Raw genomic sequence first — 24,549 nt, 5'->3', positions numbered from 1 at the left:
TTATCAGACTTGGTCACACGTATACCTAGAAACTAATTTGAAAGACGTAAGGCACAGGCATTACAACATGTGTTGGTCAACAAAAAAACATTATTAAGATTATGCATTTATCATGTGTGGTAAATGCATAAAGTTGTAAAAGCATGTGTGGAAAAGCGATATGCGTGCTAATGGTTTTGTGGTGACGATCACGCGTGCTTATAATCCGGGTCTGGGAGTGGTTGAGTCTAGGGTACCAGGCGGAGGGGCACGCAGCTGCACTCATACAATATAGAAGTAATATAGGATTTTTTAAACTTAAAAAAACATTATTCCATAATTATCCTAGATTAAGCCTTTTGTTAGTATGTTCATTAAATACATGAATATATGTTTTTAAACAGTTAAAAACATTTGCGTCTTTTTTGTACGGGGCACCGTACATGACGTCACACGGAAGCTTTGATGCGATGTGTAACGTCAAAGGGTATTCGCCGCGTATGCTGAGAATGATTTGCAGTACAAAATATGGTGTGATCACTCTCTCACTGTCAAATCAGAGCACAGGGCGAGCTATGAGAATGGTTAGAAGTGGTCACTCATTGGAGATCCAATTCAGGTGTGTGGCTTATCCACAGTATCATAACGTTATTTTTTAACCTGGTTAAGTTTGAGGTTTGCATGAAATTCTATGCTATAGGCAGATATGGATGTTTAGGGAGCGGTTATCTGCATGAAGCTTGGTTATTACCATTTACATATAGGTGTCTGAGGGAGGGAAAAGAAGTCTATGTGAATGGCGAGGATTGCACAATAGTACCAGATCACTCCTTAATTTGCAGACACATACAATTGCATGGCTCTTGCATACAAGATGCGCCTAATTTGGACTGAGTTTTGAAAGGTAGTTGTATCATAACAACGTTCAGTTTACTGGAAACAGGAGTTATTTACTTTGAAATAATGGAGATTGTTGTGCAATGTTAGCAGGCATCTCTTACCTGATTACGGTAACTGAGCATGTGGTTTGATTAAAAAAAAGTTGTGTTAACTCCTCTGCATGGGAAACTGGATGTTTCCATCTGGTTGTCGATTTCAACCTTGATAGCAGATTCAACCAAATGAGTTGTACAAGAGCGCTATTGTCTCAAAAAGAGGTCGCTGTTATATCTGGTACAGAAACATTTGTCCTTCATGTAGCAAACACCTGCACAGAAGTGCATGATTTATTAAATACAGACGTGCTCTTGAATTTTGGGGAGTTAATTTAGAGTATCTTTAATGTGTCCTTGACTACGGGGTTACCTTACTTTTTTTAAGTTAGAAGCAGTGGCCTTGTGACTTTTGTAGAAAGTATATTTGGTGTCTTTTTGGGATTTTTTAATTAAATTTTTTCCAGCATCTTTGGTGGATTGCCCTTAATACTCGCATTAGTTGCCGGTGTGATTTTATTAATTGGTTTACATAAATATGGATGCACATCTTGCAGCAGACGATAATATGTCCCGGCTGTTGCTGCTTCGCAACCGAATGATTAGTTATTATGGAGCGCTGGCTTTGGCTACATTGAGTGCAGCTTATGGATTATCATTTCGATTTTCCTTTTTCACATGCGTTCAACCTGTGTTCCATTGCCTGAGCTGTGATTTCGACTGGGCCCTGGATTTGTGTCTCTGCAGTACGGTGTCTCCCAATGCGGATTATGACCAGCTGATGAGCCCCTTACTGGTTCATGACGTGCTTTGTTCTGGCGGCGGGATTATGGCCTTAGCAGCGACACATGGAATAATGGGACGTTGGAATGTTTTTACAGAGGCGCTTGAGTTCTTGGCACGCAGTTACATTGAAGATGACCTGAGTTTTCCTCAGATGGTGAAAGAGTCTCCGGTCGTTGAGGAACATGTATGTTCATTCCCACTATTGAATTGGATGCCTGAAATGTTTTCAAATGAGAACAATGACTTCCTGTTGGAGGCTGTTGCTACATACTGTGCTTACACGCTGTTGGATTAAGACTCTTTGATTTTTCTACGTATTCTTTATTATTTAGTTACTGATTTCTATCAAAGAGCGAATAACTTTTTTTTGGAAATGTGAACTTGACTCTGCTTTTTAGGCTTGGACTCTGCGTTCCTAATTCACCCACGTTTATATCACGTGCTTTGATCAAGAAAGGGTGCTGTGGGGCTGAGCGTTGCACTCACACCCTGTTAAGTTAGAATGGGTTTATTAGAAGCTTACACGCTATTTTTGCTTTCCTGCTCTGCTTTGCACACAACACGTACTTGTGATATTGTTTAGAGAAGGCTGAGTATTTTGCTTTATATGAGAATAATTTGGAATGCAAGATTTGTAAACTGCCTCGCTAGTTTTGTGTGTATAGTGAGAGCATGGAACATCAAGGTTATCTTGAATACTGTGTCTGTTATCCAGAATGATCCTCGCATGTTCGAGCCATAATACATATGGAGCTGTGGCCACCTCTGATACTTGCGCGTTTCATAATCCATTGTGGAGGCAAAGTTCCACACAGTTGGGGAACATTCGTATCTTGACAGTTTGTGGAGCACTGAATGGGATCCACTACTGCTGAGTACCAGAGGTATGGGTCTGCCCATGTAATCCTATGAGACTTTCTGTAGTTATAAACTAATCTGCTAGGTAGGGAGGGTGAAATGTAGGTATAGTTTAGATTTGTTTACCTTTAGCATTATAGGATGCTTTTTCAGTTTGTATTTCATAGAATGGTAACAATGCTGACAACCTTGTTTCTGATAATATGTTTGGTTGTATTTTCTAAGGTACTGTGCATGGCGTTAGAAATAAACATTTCAAAGTTGCACGTGTCTTTATTTACATCTTGTTTTGGACTGGTGTAAGACTATATTGAAAGAGTGTTTTTGTTATCCACTTTACTTCATGTAATCTAAGTCGCATGTTCTGGGTTGACTAGTCATTTGTGTTTTTGCTCTAGGGCGAAGAACCAATGAGTCACTGATTGCTAGTTTGGTAGGGGGTTTGTGTAGTAAGGTGGGTTTTGGTACACCGTAATTCACTGAGGTCCTAAGTCATTATGCACAGTTCTGTGTATGAGCAGAATTCCTGGAACAGTAGTTACAACAAAAATGCTTGATAAAGGGCTTGCACTTTGAATATGAATATAAAATAGAAGAATAGTTGATAATCACAGCTAAGGAATGCAGCAATTAGATGTGTGTATGTGTGGATGGTGTGTAGATTGAGTGGAAGATGAAAAACGTGAAAAATAAGAAAGGTTGGAGAGACGCAAACTACCCACTGCATTGTCAGTGAAGTGGATATTTGGATTTCCAGGTCATTACACAGATAGGGTGTTGGATTCCACAGTGGGAGCAAGAGAAACTAGTACAACAACTAAGGAAGAAAGCTAGTGCATAAAGTACACACAGTTGGGCAGATTTACAAGGTCGCGGGAAAAATGATGCAAAAGTGGCGCAAGGGGCTATTAAACCTGCCGCAGTGTGTGGTAGAAAAGACGCAAGAAAGGACAGAAGTGTGCAAATTACCCACTGCTATTCACGGGTAGTAGTTACCAAGAAGGCTGAATAAAGGGCCTGCACTTTGAATTTGAATTAAAGAAGAATAATTGATAAGCTTAGGCAAGAATGGTAGCAAGTAGGTGTGTGTATTTGTGGTTGTTGTGTTGATTGAGTGGAAGATGACTAAGGTGAAAAATTAGAGAGGTTGCAGAGATGCAAACTTTCCATTTCTTTGTAAAGGAAGTGGGTGTTTAGATTTCCAGTGCATATATATATTCACTGAAAAAACCATAGGTTTCAGGCGCGTTATAGTTAGGAATTAGCATTTAAAAAACCTTAGAAATTCACTGAAAAAACCATAGGTTTCAGCCACGTTATAGTTAGGAATTAGCATTTAAAAATCCTTAGAAATTCACTGAAAAAACCATAGGGTTCAGCCACGTTATAGTTAGGAATTAGCATTTAAAAAACCTTAGAAATTCACTGAAAAAACCATAGGTTTCACCCATGTTATAGTTAGCTGGACATTTCTCTCATACAAAACCATTGAAATTCCCCCGTTATAGTTAGTTCAGCTAACAATAACTTGTGCGCCCGCAATGCACTGCTGATGACGTCACATATTACTATGTGGAGAGAAGTCTGCGCACTCCCTATTAACTAATGTCTAAATCCCAGTGTCTGGATCAGTTTAACAAAGAATGCGTGCTACCCAGTGTGAAGACTGCCAGTCTGAAAACTACGAGAATAGCTGGTGGAAAACCCCCAGTTTACCAGGTGCACAGCAGTGTACAGTATCGTATTGTAGAACAATAATGAATCAATATTTTGCATGCCAATTAAACCCCAAAACTTTTTTTGCTTAGTGCAAATTAACTCAGTATATTTAATGCATGAATGATTTTAGTAAAAAACCAAAAGCTATGACATTGTCAATAATTCAAACATATTTATGAGTCAACATTAACATTTTTACATGAAACCGTTGTTATCATGTTGCCATAAATTCAATTGAGAATTCTTGATCACGCCCTCATGCCCAATGCATTTCGGGAATGAATCCCTTCTTCAGGGGCACTGTAGGAAAATACAAAAATAAGCCGATGAACACACTCAATTGTCAAGTCAACTACTCAAGTCCGTATTCACAGGAAACGTGACCAATCAAGATCAAAGTAGTGTGCAATTCATCACATAATGCAACCCTCATGCTGCTGTACTGACAGCCAATTTCCATAAAAGGAGAAGGGAAAAAAGAAAGAAGATATGTGTGTTAAAGAAGCCAGTTTTCTGACACCCATGTGAGTTGAATGCTAAGCAGGTGCTCAAAAAAGGAAATGGATGATCCGTTCCAGCTGTGACCAAGTGTTAATATAGATTGTAGCCGGCTACTATAAGAATAGACACTTACGCATGACCAAAACTAGATATAAGAGTAACTGGCATACGGTGAACGTAGACTCCGCAAGCAACTACGAAAAAACCATCATGCCATCATAAACAATAGCAAAGGAACGAAAGACCCATTAGTAGTGATTAGTGTTGCTGTAAGACTTACTGGATGACCAAGCAGAGCGTTTTTTAAGCAGAGCATTCTTATTCATTTTTTCAGCTTGTTCACTAAATAAACATAACCAAACTGTGATTCTTTTGGTCGGCTGTTCAATACACACGCCAACGCCAGCCGTCATCGTGTGAGAAGTACCTTCACTAATACGAACAACGGATCTGAAGGTACAGGGTGCATTGCCATGGGTAGATATTAGGACTAGTTTATAGAAACGGGAACACTCATTCCGTTTTCTTTTCCTTCCACACAGTTTTACAGTATCTTCACTATCGGTTAAAAAAGTGGCCTTTACAATCATTGTGGTTCATTTCAGCATCCAGTAAGTCTTACATCAACACTAACCACTACTAATGGGTATTTCGTTCCTTTGCTATTGTTTATGATGGCATGATGGTTTTTTTCATAGTTGCTTGCGGAGTCTACGTTCACCGGACGCCAGTTACTCTTGTATCTAGTTTTGGTCATGCGTAAGTGTCTATTCTTATAGTAGCCGGCTTCAATCTATATTAACACTTGGTCACAGCTGAAGCACCTGCTTAGCATTCAACCCACATGGGTGTCAGGAAACTGGTTTCTTTAACACACATTTCTTCTTTCTTTTTTCCCTTCTTCTTTTATGGAAATTGGCTGTCAGTAGATCAGCATGAGGGTTGCATCATGTGATGAATTGCACACTACTTTGATCTTGATTGGTCACGTTTCCTGTGAATACAGACTTGAGTAGTTGACTTGACAATTGAGTGTGTTCATCTACTTATTTTTGCATTTTCCTACAGTGCCCCTGAAGAAGGGATTCATTCCCGAAATGCATTGGGCATGAGGGCGTGATCAAGAATTCTCAATTGATTGTATGGCAACATGATAACAACGGTTTCATGTAAAAATGTTAATGTTGACTCATAAATATGTTTGAATTATTGACAAGGTCATAGCTTTTGGTTTTTTACTAAAATCATTCATGCATTAAATATACCGATTTTATTTGCACTAAGCAAAAACAGTTTTTTGGTTTAATTGGCCTGCAAAATATTGATTCATTATTGTTCTACAATACGATACTGTACACTGCTGTGCACCTGGTAAACTGGTGGTTTTCCACCAGCTATTCTCATAGTTTTCAGACTGGCAGACTTCACACTGGGTAGCACGCATTCTTTGTTAAACTGATCCAGACACTAGGATTTAGACATTAGTTAATAGGGAGTGCGCAGACTTCTCTCCACATAGTTTTAGTCCAAGCGCCATTTTCAAGCCAGCTGCACCCCGCATCCAGCGTAAAACATGTCTTTTGAAAGTATATGGAACCTTACAGCGAACAGAGCTGATACGCTTACTTACACAACGGCCCAAGTTAAATATATCTACTCATTAATCCAGGAGGCACCATCATTCAATGTTCAAGGCAGTTCTGTCACACACCAAATCAAACAACTGGAATTTATCACACGAAGAGCATTAAGTCAACGACTTCATGCCTCGACGCTTATACAATACCATAAGGTACAACGCATCCCACGTGGTTTGCGGTTGCCTATCAAACCTCTCTTATACAAATTCCAATTCAACAAGGCATTTATGGAAAAGTGGCAGGCAGTGCTTAACAAGTGTTCTTTAGATCTCATCCTACTATTGATCGAGGAATTATCTAGAAAAATCAAGGAATTAGAAGATGAAATTGACATTATTAAGACTGACCTTGAAACCAGATGTGAAGCAGAATTTTGGCAATCAACATTAGATGATCTCAACGCCAAATTGGAAAAACTATGGAAAAGACATTCAGGAAATAAAATTGAGGAAGTTCCGTCGGGACACCATTGATTACAAACTCAATGAGGTGTACACCTGGGCAGAGGTGTACGCCCGTCGGCGTCCATACCAAAAGCCTACACTTCATCTCAAGAGTCAGTCGTATCCGACCGAGAGTTAGACCCCATGAGAGCACCATTACCAACTCAACAAGAAACCAGTCATATGAGTACAACAAATGGAGCAAGCGCCACTACTAGCTGAACACATATGGGTACATCTTCTACCTCGTCGTCTTCTTTTTTGGAGAAAGGCCCAACCGCAGGAAGACCACCGGATCAACAACAAAAAAAACCAAGGAGGAGTCAAAGAAAAAGACAAGGAAGCCGAGGCACGGAACCTCAGGAGCAAGACCAAAATCATGTCATAAACATATCTTATTTTGAACTAACTTCAGCACAACTTCAAGTTCTCAACTAAGGGACGTCATTTGTACTGGTGTACCATACCAATCAACTAGAATTAGAGGTGGCAGTATTCAAATTCATGCAGAATCATAGATTGAAACATTTCTTCTCAAATATAGTACCCACTTTAGAGTCTAAAATGAATGAAGATACAGACACAGACCCTGAATTACGTCTTTTCAAGGCGAAGAGCTCTTATATGGCGCCAATCTCACACAAAATACTAGACACCTTTGAAGTGCTCATTCACAAAGACCTGGCTAAATTGAATTGAAATCCTAAAGTTCACACTAATTTGAAGAAACATGAAAGAAGTATTCTCAACACTCTTGCAAACGACGAAAGAATCACTTTTCAGATGGCTGACAAGGGCCGCGCCCTAGTCGCCATGGACAAATGTTTTTATGAACAGAAAGTTACACAACATTTGTCAGACACTACGACTTATAACAAGCTTGACAAAGATCCTATATTGATGATAATGGACACCTTAAAAAGAATCCTTGATCATGCGGAAGAAATGTCTTGGATTGACAAGAATTTACGGAGTTTTTTAACAACAGTACACCCAAGGAGACCAAAGTTGTATATGCTCCCTAAAGTCCATAAAAATCTCATGGACCCACCATTTTGCCCGAACGTCTCGGGTTGTGATTCGCTGTTTGCACCAGCAGGTCGGCTAGTGGACCATTTTTTACAGAAGTTTGTACAAAATTGGAGCACTTACATAAAAGATACAACTCATTTTTTGAATCGTCTTGACAACACAAAAGACAATTTTTCTTCCTCCTGGCTGTTGTGCACCATTGACGTGACTTCACTCTATACGTCTATACCACTCAAAGATGGTATTGAAGCAAGCGAATGGGCTTTATTACAAATTCCAGACAGCAGTGTTAATAAAGTTTTTTTGCTCGAATTGTTGACATTTTGCCTTCAACATAGCTACTTACAATGGAAAGATGATTTCTATTTACAAGTCAGCGGAACCTCCTTGGTTTTATTTGGGGGCACCATCCTATGCAAACGCTTTTATGGCTCAGTTTGAACATGATCATATTCTGACGGAAGAACCTTGGAGCTCACAACTCGCGTTCTATGTGAGATTCATCGACAACATTTTTCTCATTTGGAAGGACTCCAGAGAAACATTAGAGGAGCTGATTGTGAATCTCAATACTAAACATGAGAGGATCAAGTTCACATACACTATCAGTGAAGAACAAATAACTTACTTGGATGTGCAAATCATAAAGCATGAAGACAAATTTGAGACAATGGTTTTTGCCAAACCTACAGATAAAAATAATTTGTTGCTGTACTCAAGTTTTCATTCACCCAATCTGATCCAGAACCTCCCATATTCTCAGATGTTGAGAATAAAACACATCACATCTGAAGAAATCAAATTAGCGGATATCTTGAAAGAACACAGTCATAAATTCATTCAGCAAAGTTACCCAGAATCTGTTGTAATCAAAGCTATCATAAAAGCACAATCTCACACTCGCAAAGAATTATTGAGTAAAAAGATTAAAAATGACAATACTCGCCATGTATTTGTGTCTAAGTTCTCGTCAAGGTCTCTAGCGATTAAGAACATAATTAAATCAAAGTGGGAACTATTGAAACATGAACCAGATTTTAAAGGTTTATTTACCCATGATCCACTATTTACTTATACACGCAGCAAAAACATGAAAGAATTGCTATCTACTCAACGAACTGAAGTTAAGCAATTTATTGGTATGCGTAAGTGTTTCAGCTGCGTTAATTGCAATAATGACATGATTGGCAATACAATACATCATCCACAGTCTGGCAAATCAATCTCTCTGAAGTACAAAGGGGATTGTAATACTTCCAACGTTATGTACACAATTAAATGTCCTTGTGGTCTTTTATATGTTGGAAAGACCTCGCGTAAAATCAAAGTTAGAATAACTGGGCATAAAAGCACAATTCGCACGAAAAGTATCAAATCCTATTTTGCCACGCACCGGTTTGAACATAAACACACAAATGCCCAACTGCAATTTACTATCTTAGAGGTCTTGTTTATTACACCTGGGCAGGACATCAATAGGAGGTTGTCACAGAGGGAGGCATGGTGGACAAAATTCTTACACACTCTCGCTCCAAGGGGACTTATTGACAGGATTGAATTAATGTGTTTTCTGTAGCATTATATTCAGCCTGAATCCCGCAAGTTTCTATGGAACAATGGGAGAATTATTTTCAACAGTTCTGTTTGTCCTTACTGTGTATTTTCACATGCTTGTCCTTTCTCCACATTTTGCATTGTTGATTGCATTCTATGTAAATAATCGCAGATTGTTAATGCACCTATTTTCAGCCAATGACATACGTTTGGGTCCACACTTACCCATTTCACATAGTCACATTTTTTCCATGTCTTGTTCATTTATAGTGCACTATTCCCCCCTATTTTTTAGCACATTCTCGAGGTAGACCTCCATTATTGATCACTGTTCATTATTATTCAGTGTTTCCACGTCGTGAGTAGGCAGAGTTACATTCGCAACCTCTGTAATGTTTCTTGGACACAGTTATGTTTTTTGGATATAATCACGTGGGCATTTTCAGTGTTTGCTCGACATTTTTTATTTTTTATTTTTGACTATTTTCCATTCTCTGCACATTACAAGATGGCCACCACAGATGAGTCCGTCATCCATGTCAGTGCCGTTCTTGCACTCCGCTTATAAACGAGGAGGGCGCAACACCTTCACCCAGCGCCTCATAGCGTAACAGTGTTAGCCGGTATGAGCATCGTTCACAAGCCTTTGGTGAGTTCCAATGTCGATAAGTTGGATGCTTGTTCATTTTAAGTGAGACCAAGCGGAGCGTTTTTTAAGCAGAGCATTCTTATTCATTTTTTCAGCTTGTTCACTAAATGAACATAAACAAACTGTGATTCTTTTGGTCGGCTGTTCAATACACACGCCAACGCCAGCTGTCATCATGTGAGAAGTACCTTCACTAATACGAACAACGGATCTGAAGGTACAGGGTGCATTTCCATGGGTACATATTGTCATGAGGGGAATCTTAGGGAGTTTGTGCACAGTGCTGGAGAAGACGGTTGCCTTGCTGTCTGCTCCTGTTGGTGGCTGTTTAAAGCTGTCTTGTTTTCCTGCAATAAATCTACTTATCGGATCCACTGCTGTCTGCCTCTTCATTACATAAATTTGGCGACGAGCGGGAGAAGGTAAAAAGAAAGCAGCACTCACCAACATTTCGAGCTTCCTTGCATTCTGCTGAAGACCCGTTTTCTTCGTGAAGCTGTTTCTACTCATCCCAGGGTCGTTGGCTCATCGAACTATGTCACTGACCTCTGGTAGGATTTATAGTTTTTTGATTTTGGGCTTACTCTGCCTCTTCACTACACTCTGGTCGCTGTACTACACGTGTGCAAGTAGTGTTAGTATGCGTTTACACTAATTCTGTAGTTTTGCAGTAACTATGCATCATAGCACCACCTCCCAGGCGCAGCTCATACAATGTCCCGGGGTGTGCATCCGCGGGACATTCATGTTTGCTATTACAGGGCTGGAGCATGGCTTCCACCCTGTGATAGCAAATCCGTGTTTGCCTCGTTGAAGTGAGAGGAGGAAAACATCGTATCACTTCAATAAAGCGGATCTGGATGGCAAAATTATAGAATTTTCTTTTAAAGCGGAGCCTCACCCGTTCATTTAAATGAGCCCCCTGGTGGGTAATGTTCCAGGGCCAATCCTATTATTATATTGTGGGGTCTCTGCAGCACTGGGGACCTTAATCTCACATGTAAATTAGGCACAGGAGGGCACAGAGACGTTTCGCATCCTAGGGGATCGCCACGTCCCCGGGTATAGTTTACTAATTATTTGGGGGGCTTCAAGGCCAACTCAAGTCCGGGGATCGCCACCCTCTGGGACTTTACTTAAATATGCAGGGTGGGCCTCACCAGTCCCTGAACGCTCGGTGGCCCTAGGGAGACCTTATTGGTTCTGTAATCACACGGGCAGTACTCATAGTGTTATAAAGTGATACACTCATAGAGCCCTTGCAGTTGTAGAATTACCCAGGGTTCATTTATGTAATAGTCTGCTGCTTTATATTTGGTAGGTGCACCGCAAAATAAAAAATGTTTTCCTTCATAACCTCATATCAACCGCCGACTTTCACAATAAACTACAGACAAGTGTTGTCAGAAAAATAAGAATCCCGAGAGGACTACGTATTCCCCTTAAATCCACTCTATGCAAAAATAATCCACGTTTCACCAAAAAATGGTATGCAATTCTTAATTAGTGCTCCTTTGACCTGATTCTTCTAATCGTAGAAGAATTATTGAAGTTACCTGAAGAACTTGAAAGCGAAGTTACACAACTCAAACAAGAACTTAGTAGCAAATTAACATCAGAAGAAATAAACACAGCACTTGAAGATATCAATAAACAACTTGACAAATATGTTAAAGAGATTAATGAAAGAAAATTGAGAAAATTTAAAAGGGACACAGTGGACTACAAACTAGGTGAAGTCTACAACTGGGCAGAAATTTACGCAGCTAGAAGGCAACAAAGATCTTTCAATAACAGATCAACAGAGGGTGACACTTGATCTTCGGAGGATTCCACCCGCAAAGATTCCCAAAGAGGCAGACCTCGTCAACCACCTCCTCATACATCCAATCAACCCGGCACAACTACTACAGGTCACCAACCTCCTTCCCAGACATTTACTGAACCTAGCACATCTGCCACAGCTACAGATACTCTTACAGTTCCACCGCCTTTTTTAGAGCCAGGTCTCGAGCCAAATGCAGATCCAGGAGGACTCAGTACAAAAACACAACAACTACCGCCGGCGAAATCAACCAGGAGTAACAGAGTTTAGTGATCAACATCTCACATACTTCTTTAACTTCTACACAAGTGAAAGTTCTTCAGAAGGGGATTAGTTTTGTACCCACATATCAATCCAATGAATTAGATACTTTAGTGTGTTTCTACAAATTAATGAGAACCCTGAGATTAAAGCATTTTTTCAAGAAAGTTTGTGAACCAACATCAAGAGAAGATCACAGTACTCTCATGGATTTACGCCCTAGAAGCACTTTTGTACCTCCAATCAGTCACAAAATCTTGGACATTTTCGAAACATTGGTTCAAAAGGATCTTCGCTCCATTTTCCAGGGAAACAGATCCCATAAGTCGAATTTATCCATCAATGAACGTCAAGCTCTCAACCAATTGGCTATGAATGACGATATCAAGATCTGTAAAGCCGACAAGGGGGGTGCCTTAGTCATCTTAGACGCCTTGTATTATTCAGATAATTTGATTGCACACCTCAATAACCCTGACTTATACATGGCCATCAATTCAGATCCTACAGAATCATTTAAGAAAGTCCTACACACCATAATTGACAAAGCTATGAATTTCAAGACAATCACAGAACGAGACAAAAGGTTTCTATTGAAAGATCACCCTCAAATACCATACCTATATTTGGCCCCGAAAATACATAAGCATTCCAGCAGACCACCATTTCGCCCAATAGTAAGTACTTGTAACTCTATCCATGAACCCACCGGATTATACATAGATAAACACCTACAGTCAAGTGTAAATAATATGTACACCTATATACAGGACACCACAGATTTTCTGATAAAAATCAATAACATCAAGATACCAACTGACCACTCCATTATTCTCTGTACCATTGACATCAATTCCCTATATACTTCTACCCCCACCGCTTGGGACTCGAAGCCATGGAATCTGCCCTCATGCACACTGATAAACCACAAGACTTACACATTTTTCTTATGGAATTAATGCAGTTCACACTCCATCACAGCTACTTTAGAACATCAGAAAATAACTACTACATTCAGCTCTCTGGAGTAGCCATGGGCAAATGTGCCGCTCCGTCATATGCTAATCTCTTTATGTATCAATATGAAACTGAACATATCCTTACTAATGCAGATTGGAAACAACACATATGTGCATACTATCTTTACATCGACGATATTTTCCTGATGTGGAAAGGGACTGAAAATCAATTGGTTACAGCCATGGATGACCTCAATAAAGTTGATGAAAGGAATCTATTTACTTATACCTTAAGTAAATCAGAGATATCGTTCTTAGATGTTCACATCAAGATCATTGATAATCAGTTAATAACATCTATCTACACCAAGGTCACTGATCGCAACAACTACCTTCATTTCAAGACCTTCCACCAAATGAGTTTAAAAAAACATCTACCATATTCACAATTACTTAGAGCGAGAAGAATTGCATCTACAGATGACCTTTTTGTTGAAGATAGTGCAAAAATCATAGACAAATTCCACCAAAGAGGTTACCCCAGATACATCACACAAGCAGCAGAAAACAGAGTCAAAAATAAAGAACAAACACAATTGTTGAAACCTAAGTCACCAACCACTACTACAGATACATGTCTGGTATTCGTTTCTAAGTATTCCGTACAAACTTTGAAAATCAAGGAATCCATACGCAAACATTGGCCACTTTTCAACTAGAAAATTATTTTCACAATGTTTTTGAGAACTTCCCCATATTTGCTTACCAGCGTTCGAAAAACATACAACAACTATTGAGAGCACCTAAAAGAATACCAAGTATCTCATACAAAGGAACTTTGCCATGCCACAACTGTGGACACTGTAACAGCATAATCAAAGGCTAAACCATACCACATCCAACCCAAGGAACCCCCATAAAACTCAAATTGAACGCTACATGTGACACAACTAATGTCATTTACCTTCTTAAATGCCCCTGTAGCCTCCCATATGTGGGTAAAACCAAACGTAAAGTTAAAATCAGATTGACTGAACACCACAGCAACATTCACACCAAAAATCTAAAATCTTGTGTCGCAGCACACTATGTTAACAATTCACATAATGTGAGTCAAATCCATTTCTTAATTCTGGAAGTTATTGAGAAAACAGAAAACAGAGACAATAACAAGCATCTACTCCAACGAGAACTACATTGGATACATAAACTGAGAGCCCTACATCCGAAAGGACTTAATGAGAGATTAGAATACAGTTGTTTCCTATAATGAGCCTCTACTTGCTGTACCCTTTGCAATGACTTCTCTCTTGCTTCTCTCTACTGTACTATCCCTACACACTTTCTTTAGAATGTCCTTACACAACCGCTTCCATTTCCTCGAACATTCCTTAGTTTTCTTCATCTTCTTTTTTTAGTTCTTGTACACTCCTTGCTATATACTGCTTATTTAGCTACATCCATTCCATCTGGTGCTTTTTTTCTCTCACTGTGACACTTTTTTTCTCTCACTAGAAACTTTTTCTCATTTTAAAAAAAAACCTTTATTTACACTTCTGATTTTCAGTTCTATTTCGTGCCGCATTACTTGTCTATTACCTATTTTCGTTGCTCAACACCTGTTTAATTGACATTTTACCCCTGTTTGATCCAGCCTCCTTGGAAATTTTTACACTTGTTGATGACCTTAATGGGCGGGCATTCCGCTCTTATGATTTTGTTATGTTTTTATTTTCATGCCCTGTGTTTACTATGTTAATCCACACATGCTTCTGTATAACGTTTATTTGCCCTCTAGTCTTTCTTCTGTTGCACCCCGTCCTTTTCGTTGAGTCCTCTTTCCATTTTTACCAACTCGGCACTCTAATGCACACGCTATTTCAACCTGCGTCTTCCGGGTTCTGTTTATACTTATGTTTACACCGTCGGAAGAGCACATAATATCCAAGTTTTGAGCAGGTAAGCTCCGTTTTTCTCTGGAATACTCATAAATCTCCATTCTTTACTAACAGCCTAATGCAGCTCCGCAAATAACTATCTAGCGTACCCTTGCAGGTTTTGTATGTATTATTTTCGTTTCCTAGCTCTACTCCATTTTGGTTTCCCTATCATACAGCGTGTTTTGATGGCATGTCTCTATGGGCTTACGGTCTTATGACATTTTGTATTTCACTCGAGGATGACATCCCACTCATGTTACAGCACCGTTTTTTGTTTATATCTCACACTATCATTACTGATTTGCCATTTTGCATTCACTTATCGTTTTCTTTCTCCCACTTCCTTCTTAGGGCACTTTTTTATGCCTTCTCATACCATGTATATAACACCACAAGAAAAATATATTTTTTTGCATTCTGAGTTATTGCAGATCAGCGATAGACTTTTGTTTTTGCAATGTTTTACAGATTCCCCCTGATGAAGTGCTATGCACGAAATGCATAGGGCAGTGGTTCCCAAACTTTTTCAACCTGTGGCTCCCTTGACCTATTGGCCATCGGCCGTGGCTCCCCACAATGTTACTTTTTTTTGCAGGTGGGGGATTTAAGCCCGGCCTCAGGAGTAATTCCATTTTTCTCCCTGAAAATATTTGGGGTGAAGCCAATAAAGGTATTATAATCATATGACTAGACTAGACCATCACAAGTTAATTTAGCCGTAACCGTAAGTATGAGTCAAGGAATTCCCCTTGCACAGAGGATACTGGTCCCCTTGTCCACACCCATCATGGTCAGTGTTTGTACGATGCATTCTAGTGTTTTAGAAATCCTAGAAGACCATGGAGAGGGTAAACGCTAAGGTTCAACTTCCTCCAAGTGTGAGTCTTCTGAATGTGCCATGATGCTTATATGGTAGAGAAAATATACTACCACACATCCCAAACATACACAGGGACAATATGGGGATTAGTACATAAAGTGCAATGGGAGGTTTAGAAACCAGAAAAAAAAATGGAGAGGACGCTCCTTAGGCAAGCTGTTTAGTGTAATGGGATTATCCAGCGCACCTCAGCAGAATGGGATGTAGTTGGCTTAACAGCCAAGTTTCCAGTGTGCATATGAGTGACATTTCCATGTTTTTAGGGCATCCATTCACATTTCTCATGTGTGACACCTTGCCTGACACTATCATGTGCACTGGGTTAAGAAACATGTGTACACCATTAAAATCTTGTTTTGAGAAATGTAGTGTAGTACCTGGATTAAATAAACCACCCTTAACTGAAATGGTATACTTTGCAATTTCTGAAGTTGCCCTATGCCTTGTGCCAGCGTACCATGCCTTCTCCTAATATTTTAAGTTGCATTAAATAAATGCAAATGGCAATCTTTACCAGATAGCAGCTGCCTTACATCACGTAGCCTTTCATCTGTAAATTAGACATACATTTTGGATTACAAAAATGTAATGCTAGTTTGGTAATCCAAATTACTTCAATTGATACCGGTTGATATTACCCCAAATTAATGACCCACAATTTTCCGATCTCTGAAGGATGGAAGGCAGCTTTAGTCTTTCGGGGATTTTACTCTTGAGCTTCATTTAACAAGAGGCTTCTGCTTTGAGTGTGAAAAAACGTGAGATGGTACCACTACAATTATGGTTGATCAAGACTAAGACAGTCCTCTTCACCACCATAAAAACCTGTGTCCACATCACTTACCACTACCAGTGCCTTTCAAATGCTGCAGTCACTGCCAATTCAGCTGCCACCGGCCAGTGCGCTGCACACTTATCCTCAAAACTCGCTTTTTAATTGTTGCAGACTGACTGTATCGCCACACTAGGCTGGGGTACCTTCCATGTTCTGTTGTGCAGCCAGGTTGCTTTTTCTGGGAGGGAGCCTGTCCGACGTCTTGGGACTGGACATGTTAACATCACTGGTCATGACTGCGCTCAAACAGTTGGGCACTCTAACTCTCAAGGGCAGGTATTAAGTGACGAGACAATATTCTGCCTCTAGTTCTCTGAAGAACACATGACCGGAGGGCAGGAGCTGTGAAATTGACTTTTTTTATCAACAATCGCGTGGGGCCAGGGCATGGGCCCAGCAGCCTACAAAAGAACAACATCCAGCACCACGCCAGAAATACTTCAGCATCGGGTTGCCTAGTGCAACAGGCACCGCTGTATTGCAGAAAACCAGCAGGGAAATGACAAGAACTGTAAGAGGCCTCTGTGCCTCACAACACTCACCCTGTACTGTAGCGAGCTCGGTGTGCCTCCAATACTTGAAAATCTAAAGTTCTGAATGACCGCAAGCTATTTCAACACGCTCGCGTTCATAGAAATAGAAAGAGGACTGCACGAAAACGGTCCTCGGAAGAGACGCAAGGCTTTCACTGCGCCAGTGGTTCGCAAACTGTGTGCTTGGTGCACGGCGCCCCTGGCTAGGTTTGACGGTGCACCGGGGTGCCGCGGCGCACAGTTTGGGAACCACTGGCATAGGGGATAGTGCTCACTTCTGTGAATTTTGAATAGCTTGGATTATGAACGGTTATTGTATATATTTAATCAAATCGAGGACATCTAATCATATGCTGGAATATGATGATTTCATACTATAACATTGAGAATTAAAAAGATAACATTATGACTTACGAACTTTTCAGTTTACTATTTTCTACAATAAACCTACACGCCAGGGCGCTATTGGATTGCACAAGGTTTGACTGTAAGGCTCCTTTGTTGGTGTCAGAAAAATAAGACCCATACACTCACTTATTTATTGGTAAAAAAAATAACCTTCATTAAAACAACACAAATAAATGGAAACTCAACTTTATTCGAACAAACAACAGTATAACATGAAATAAGTGGGTGGGACTCCTCCGGAAGCAGCGTACAAAACCTGCAAGACAAAAAAGAAACATAAGTATGTGTGCCATGTCCAAGAGAAAAAGAAAGGAAGTCAGAATGAAAGGAAGAAAGTGAGAATGGGACAGAGAGTGAGTGGGTGGAAGGGAGAAGGGGAGGGAGAGTAAAAAAACAGAGGGAGGAGGAGACAGAGCGTCGGCGTACTGCACCCAGCCCTCACTGTTCACCTTCTGTCACCCATGTGTCTGGGACACTGGGGTCCACGAGAAAGAGTGCTATCCAGCAAGTCCTTAAAATGAAACAGAGATATGAATGAGGCCAGAGATTACATTAATATCTACGGCTACATTGCTTGCATGCACCTGTGCACCCAGGCTGCTGCACCCCATCCCCTTCCCCCACACTGTGCTCAATTGCAGCTCCTGCACACCGAGGCTTCACTGCTCAACTGCCACCACCGGTGTGTCCAACGACGTGCCGGTGCAAGCTCCAACTCCAGGGAGCCTCTCTCAGGGTGGCACAGAAGGTCTCCGGTTGGGGACGGTGTCTTGATACCACGATAGAAGGTATCAGAATGCCCAGGGCATCATCACAGGCTGAGCACTCCCTCCGCCCATTTTGGCACAACCAACTCAGTGTCTGAAAAGGGAGAAATAATATAATGCTGGAAACGTCTTGAGGTAAATGAAGGTTTATTTCAAGCTTAATAGAGAACACCAGTTGAGTGCATCATTCCTTCTTAAAGTACGATCTACCAACTGTTAGTGGTAATCGTGGTTCAAAGAGGAGTTGCAGTGCACGAGAATACAGAAGGTTAAATATTAATATCTTATGCCAACGTTCTCATACAAAGTATCAGAGCGCATGCTCGAAGCATAATGTGCGCATGTAATGCAGTGGCTGAAGCCTGTGTGCATGCATGCACACTTAGTAATATGCTCACTACAGTGCCCCAAAAGCCAACGCATGTGTCTGTAGGGCAGCGCTGCCCGTTGGCTCAGGCCTACAGTACGGTCCAGCAGGTCCTTAAATTGAGACAGAGATGTGACTGAATGAGGTCCGAGATCACATCATTTATTTATTTCAAGAGTTTTATATAGCGCTGGCTAGACCCGGAGGTATCAGAGCACTTTACATGAGAATCAACAATGCAACAGAAAAAGTTCAACAATTACACAATCCAAAAAAATAGGCAATACAATTAGGAGAGGAGAGAAAAGATGGAGAAAAAAATAGGCAACATCGCTTGTTTGCACCTGCGCACCCAGGCTGATGCACCCTACCACTCCCACCGCACTCAATTTCAAAATACTTTATTCGGTTTTAAAAAGCATGAAACCATAAAAGTTACAAATCTCCAATAACATTTTATTTTTTTTTTTTTTTTTTTTTTTTAAAAACCTTTATTTGAGCAAGCAGAAATGTACAAGGATGGGCCTACAACCACACGGGCCAGCCGCTAAAAAGGAGTAGACACATATCACATATGCCCGCAGAGGTAACCGTCAATCAACAATGCAATACTCCACATTATATACAGGACCAAAACAGGTTTTATATATATGAAAAAACAAACATACAAAAAGGCGAGAGTGTATCACTGAAGGTCAGCCCAAGGGACGCAAGGGGGGGACAGCAGCGGAGGTGCAGTAGTAATATCCTAAGCACTAAGGAGTATGGAGTGGGGGGGGGGGGGAGGGGGGCAGAGATCAGGAAGAAGAAGGGGGGAAGAGCCGGAGACACCAGCTCAGCCCCTATATGAAGATTCCGGGAACGCCAGCCTAAGGAGATAGGGTAATCTCGACAGTGTCCACAAGGGGAGGAGTACAAATGTCGCCACGGTATTCGTTCCATTGACCCCACACCTTCACCCATGCCCTGGGTCTACCCCTGGCCACATAGACAGTTTTCTCACGGCACATGGACCAATCCATATTATCCTCCCATTGCGAGAGAGCAGGGGGCCTGGAGGCCCCCCAGAGTTGCGCAATATCTCGCTTCGCAATCATATAGCCCAGGGTGGCCCATCTAGTCTGTGCCACCGAATAGTCCGTGGGCTCCCAAACATTCAAAAGACAGCGACGAGGTTCCGGTCGCAAGGATATCCCTGTCACCACAGTCATCAGATCAAGCACGGCCACCCAATAAGCAGCCACCATCGGGCACTCCCAAAGAATATGCAGGAAAGTAGCACGCAAACCACATCCACGCTTACACAGTCCATCGGAGGAAAAGCCCATCACCATCAGTCGCGGTCCCGTCACGTACACCCGATGAAGGATCTTCAATTGGACCAGACGGAGTCGAGCCGGTATAGCCACCTCCTTCGGAGAGGAGAGGGCCGATTGCCAATCCTCATCATCAAGTTCCAACCCATCTCCCATCCACTGTTCCCGAAGTCGGGCCAATAAGTCAGTCCGATTGTTAATCAACTTTTTATAGATCAGGGAGATAGTGCTATCAGGAAGATGTTCGTCAAGGATACGGTCTTCAAGTGGGGAAGAGTCAGGCGGAATCTCACCAGGAGCAAACACCGAAACCAAAGCGTGCCTGATCTGTAAATAACGAAAGAATTCCCGACTACTCAGGCCGTAGTCAGCCTGGAGGGCCTGAAACGGGCGCACAGAACCCTTAGAATATACATCCCCCACTTTAGAGATCCCAATCAAGTCCCAACGGTCAAAACCCTTGGAAGACCAAAGACCGCCCAGACGTTCCGAAGCATAAAGCGGCGTCGCCAACGTCAAGCGATCCTCCCAGCCCAGGCTCACATTCGCAGCACGCCACACTGTCAAAGCAGTCAAAGTAGGTCCCACAAGATGGCGCCCAGCGGAGCGAGAATAGAGCACTCTATTAAAGTCACCTCCCGGAAGCTGAAGTTTATCCATCTCAAACGCCGGATTACGACCCGGAGAGAACATAGCGTGATTAATAGCGGACAGATGGGAAGCCCAGTAGTATCTCTTAATATCGGGGAGCGCCATGCCCCCATCGTACCACGGGATGGAAAGTTTCGCGAGAGCAATGCGCGGTCGCCCATCCCAAATAAGTTGCCTCTGAAGGCTCTCAATCTCCCGAAAATAGGTCTTGGGGATAGGATCATAATAATTCTGGAGAGCGTAGAGAAACCGCGGTAGTGACATCATCTTAAACAGGGCCGCCCGACCCAGTGGAGACAGGGGAAGTTTGCGCCAGCGGGCAACGTCCAAACGGAGCCTAAGCAACGGGGGAAGGAGATTACGATCAAAACGAAGGGACGGATCCAAGGTAACGAAAACCCCCAAGTATTTGAAACCATCCCGGACCACCTGAAGAGGAAGTCTACTCGGCAACGGAGGCAAGATACCAGATAAAACGTATACACAGGATTTAGACCAGTTGATGACGAGGCCTGAGTTAGCGCCAAAGGACGCAAGAACGTCAAATAAAACAGATAAAGACTTGCGAGGAGAAGTAAGATACAAGAGGATGTCGTCCGCATAAAGCGAGACGCGGTCTTCGAAGTCCGGGGCCCAGCGAATACCTTTAAGGGACGGTTCCCAACGGAGCCAGGCCGCCAACGGTTCAAGAGCGAGCGCGAACAACAGAGGGGACAAGGGGCAACCCTGACGGGTACCCCTGCCCAAGGAGAAGGGGGCCGACACTCTACGGTTCACTACAACTTGCGCCAGAGGTTCCGCGTACAACAGCCTAACCCAGCTAATAAACTCGCACCCGAATCCAAATTTCTCAAGTGTCGCCCATAAATAGGGCCACTCCACAGTATCAAAGGCCATGGAGGCATCCAGGGACGCCAAAATGGCCGGTTCAGTCAAAAGCCCCGCCCTCGCCAGCGCGCCGTGGAGGCGACGTAAATTCAGAGCAGTGTTGCGATGCGGGATAAAGCCAGATTGATCCGGATGGACCAACTCCCCAAGAACCGAAAGGAGACGGGTCGCCAAAAGTTTAGCCAACACCTTAGGTTCAACATTTAATAGGGATATGGGCCTGTACGAGGAACAGAGGTCACGCGGTTTACCCTCTTTGGGAATGACGACGATTGTCGCCAGACGCTGATCATAAGGAAGTATGTTCCGCTCACGAGATTCTAGAAACATGGCGCGGAGATACGGCGCCACCTTATCGGGGCGTAATTTGTACAACTCAATAGGCAAACCGTTCGGGCCCAGTGCTTTGCCCGAACGGAGCGATCGAACTGCATTGGCTATCTCATCATTCGTAAAAGGGGAGTCCAAAGCAATACGGTCCAAGTCGGTGACACAGGGCAAAGTGATATCACGCAGAAGAAGGCGGGAGTCAGCAACATCCCTCACAGACACGGGAGCATACACCACACGGAAATATTCCGCAAAACGATCAACAATGGCGGTCGGATCAATCACATTCTCACCACTCGCAGACTGAATCACGGGCACCACACGATTAACTCTTTCTTTCTTGTCCAACCACGCTAGGAGTTTGCCCGCCTTGTCACCCACATCGTACAATCTGCCCTGCTGCTCACGAAACATCACCCTTGCAGCGTCAGTGACCAGAGATTTATATGCAAACTGTTTTAGACCCAGGGCATGGAGTTTCTCAGGCGTGACACCAGATTCCAGCTCGTCCTCCAAAGCAGAGATCTCCCCCTCAAGGTCCACCACCTCCTTCCTCCCTGCTCTCTTAGCTTCAACAATCAAGGAAAGGGCCTGTCCACGAATCACAGTTTTAAAAGCTTCCCACAGGGACACAGCCGAAGAGACCGACCCCTCATTTTCCAGGAAATATGCATCCATGGACTTGAGCAAGAGGGTACGAGTCTCAGGGGAGGAAAGATACCAAGGGTTAATGGGAGCCACTCGGCCCGCCGCTTCTACCCCAACCTCGAAACGAAGCCAGAGCGGCGAGTGATCGGAAATACCCCTCGGCAAATGTAAAATCTCGCGAACAGCCGATGATTGGGCTGCGGGCATCAGGAAATAATCCAGCCGAGACAGACTGCCATGGGCCCCAGAATGGAAGGTGTATTGGAGCTGAGTAGGATGCAACAGTCGCCAGCAGTCCACAAGGCCAAAGGTATCTAAAAACCCACCCAACCACTGCTGAGCCTGTGGGGTATCTCTAGGGGGATGGCGATCGTGAAGGCCGGAAAGCACCGAATTAAAATCACCGGCAAGAAAGAGAGTGCTATCAGGGAGATCTAACAAAACACGGCCCAAGTCAGTAAAAGTAGAGGCCTGCAAACCCGGGGGAACATAAACATTGAAGAGAGATAGGGTGCGGCCTTCATATCTACCCACCAGGACAGTATATCTCCCACGGTCATCATGAATCACCTCATCGATAGCCAGGGGGAGGGAGGTTCGAACAAGAATACCCACACCCCTAGATCCGGAGGTAAACCCCGAGTGCGCCACTAGGCGGTAGCCCCATCTATTCATTGCATAACAAACATTACCAATCAAATGGGTTTCTTGCATGAAAACAATGTCCGGTGACAAACGTCGTACACATTTTAAGACCACACTGCGCTTAATACGATCTCCCAGGCCATTAACGTTCCAGGAAAGAAATTTCAACCCTCTACCCCCCATCCCAACCGCCCGAGCCAAGACCCCTCGTCCATGAGCTAGACATCAGAAACAGCAGCAAACACAGGAGCAACTCGCCTTGAAAACAACACACAGAAAAGAAAAAACTTCCCAACCCCCCTCCCCCAAACTGAAGAGAAACACCCCCCACCCTGCACCCCTGCAAAAAGCTAAAGAGCCACCCCAACCTGCAGTGTGCCTGTCGCCCAGGAACCCCTATTCTACACAAAGACCCCGGAGGAGGAAAGGTCTCCGTTCCATCCACCCCCCGACCTCAGCAAGAACAAAAATAACAAACGAAAGACAGAATGATCACAATGTAGAGGGACGCCGGCCAACACTCCTGAGAATGTATTCAAAATAAGACATAAGAGCCGAACAGTTAGATCTCCACACCACCTTCGGCACCACCAGGGTGAGCGGCGGAGTCTGTCTCAGGAGGACGGTCAGGCAATGAGTCCAGCCAGTCATTAACAGCATCTGGCCGATCAAAGAAAAGGGTACGTTCATTGTATCCAACCCGGAGTCTAGTGGGAAAGAGCATGGCGTAACGTAGGCCCCGATCCCGGAGACGTTTCTTGGCACCACGAAACTCCATACGTTGTCTCTGAACCTGTTGGGAAAAGTCCGGGTAAAAGTTCACCGTAGCATTCTCAAAGGCCACCGGGCCCTTCACCCGCGAGGCCTGCAGGATAGCGTCCCGGTCTCTATAATGAAAAAGCTTCGCTACAATGGGCCTCGGCGGGGCTCCCGGCTTGACTTTGCCCCCTGGAACACGATGTGCACGTTCCACCGTGAAAAATTTTGTGAGACCAGAAGGGGCCAAATGGTTCAAGACCAGATCCTCAACCAGGAGATTCACCGAGTGGGGTTCAGGGTTTTCTGGTACACCAACCAGGCGAACATTGCAGCGACGCGCCCTATTTTCAAAGTCCTCCAGGCGACGGGTCATGAAGTCGTTCCCCCGACGGAGATTTCCAACCTCTGTTTGGAGCTCCGAGACATCATTCATAAGGCTAGAGG

This window comes from Lissotriton helveticus, chromosome 4_1 (genome assembly GCF_964261635.1).
Source record: "Lissotriton helveticus chromosome 4_1, aLisHel1.1, whole genome shotgun sequence".
In the NCBI taxonomy this organism is placed as follows: domain Eukaryota; kingdom Metazoa; phylum Chordata; class Amphibia; order Caudata; family Salamandridae; genus Lissotriton; species Lissotriton helveticus.
Note: the sequence above shows the minus strand (reverse complement) of the source record.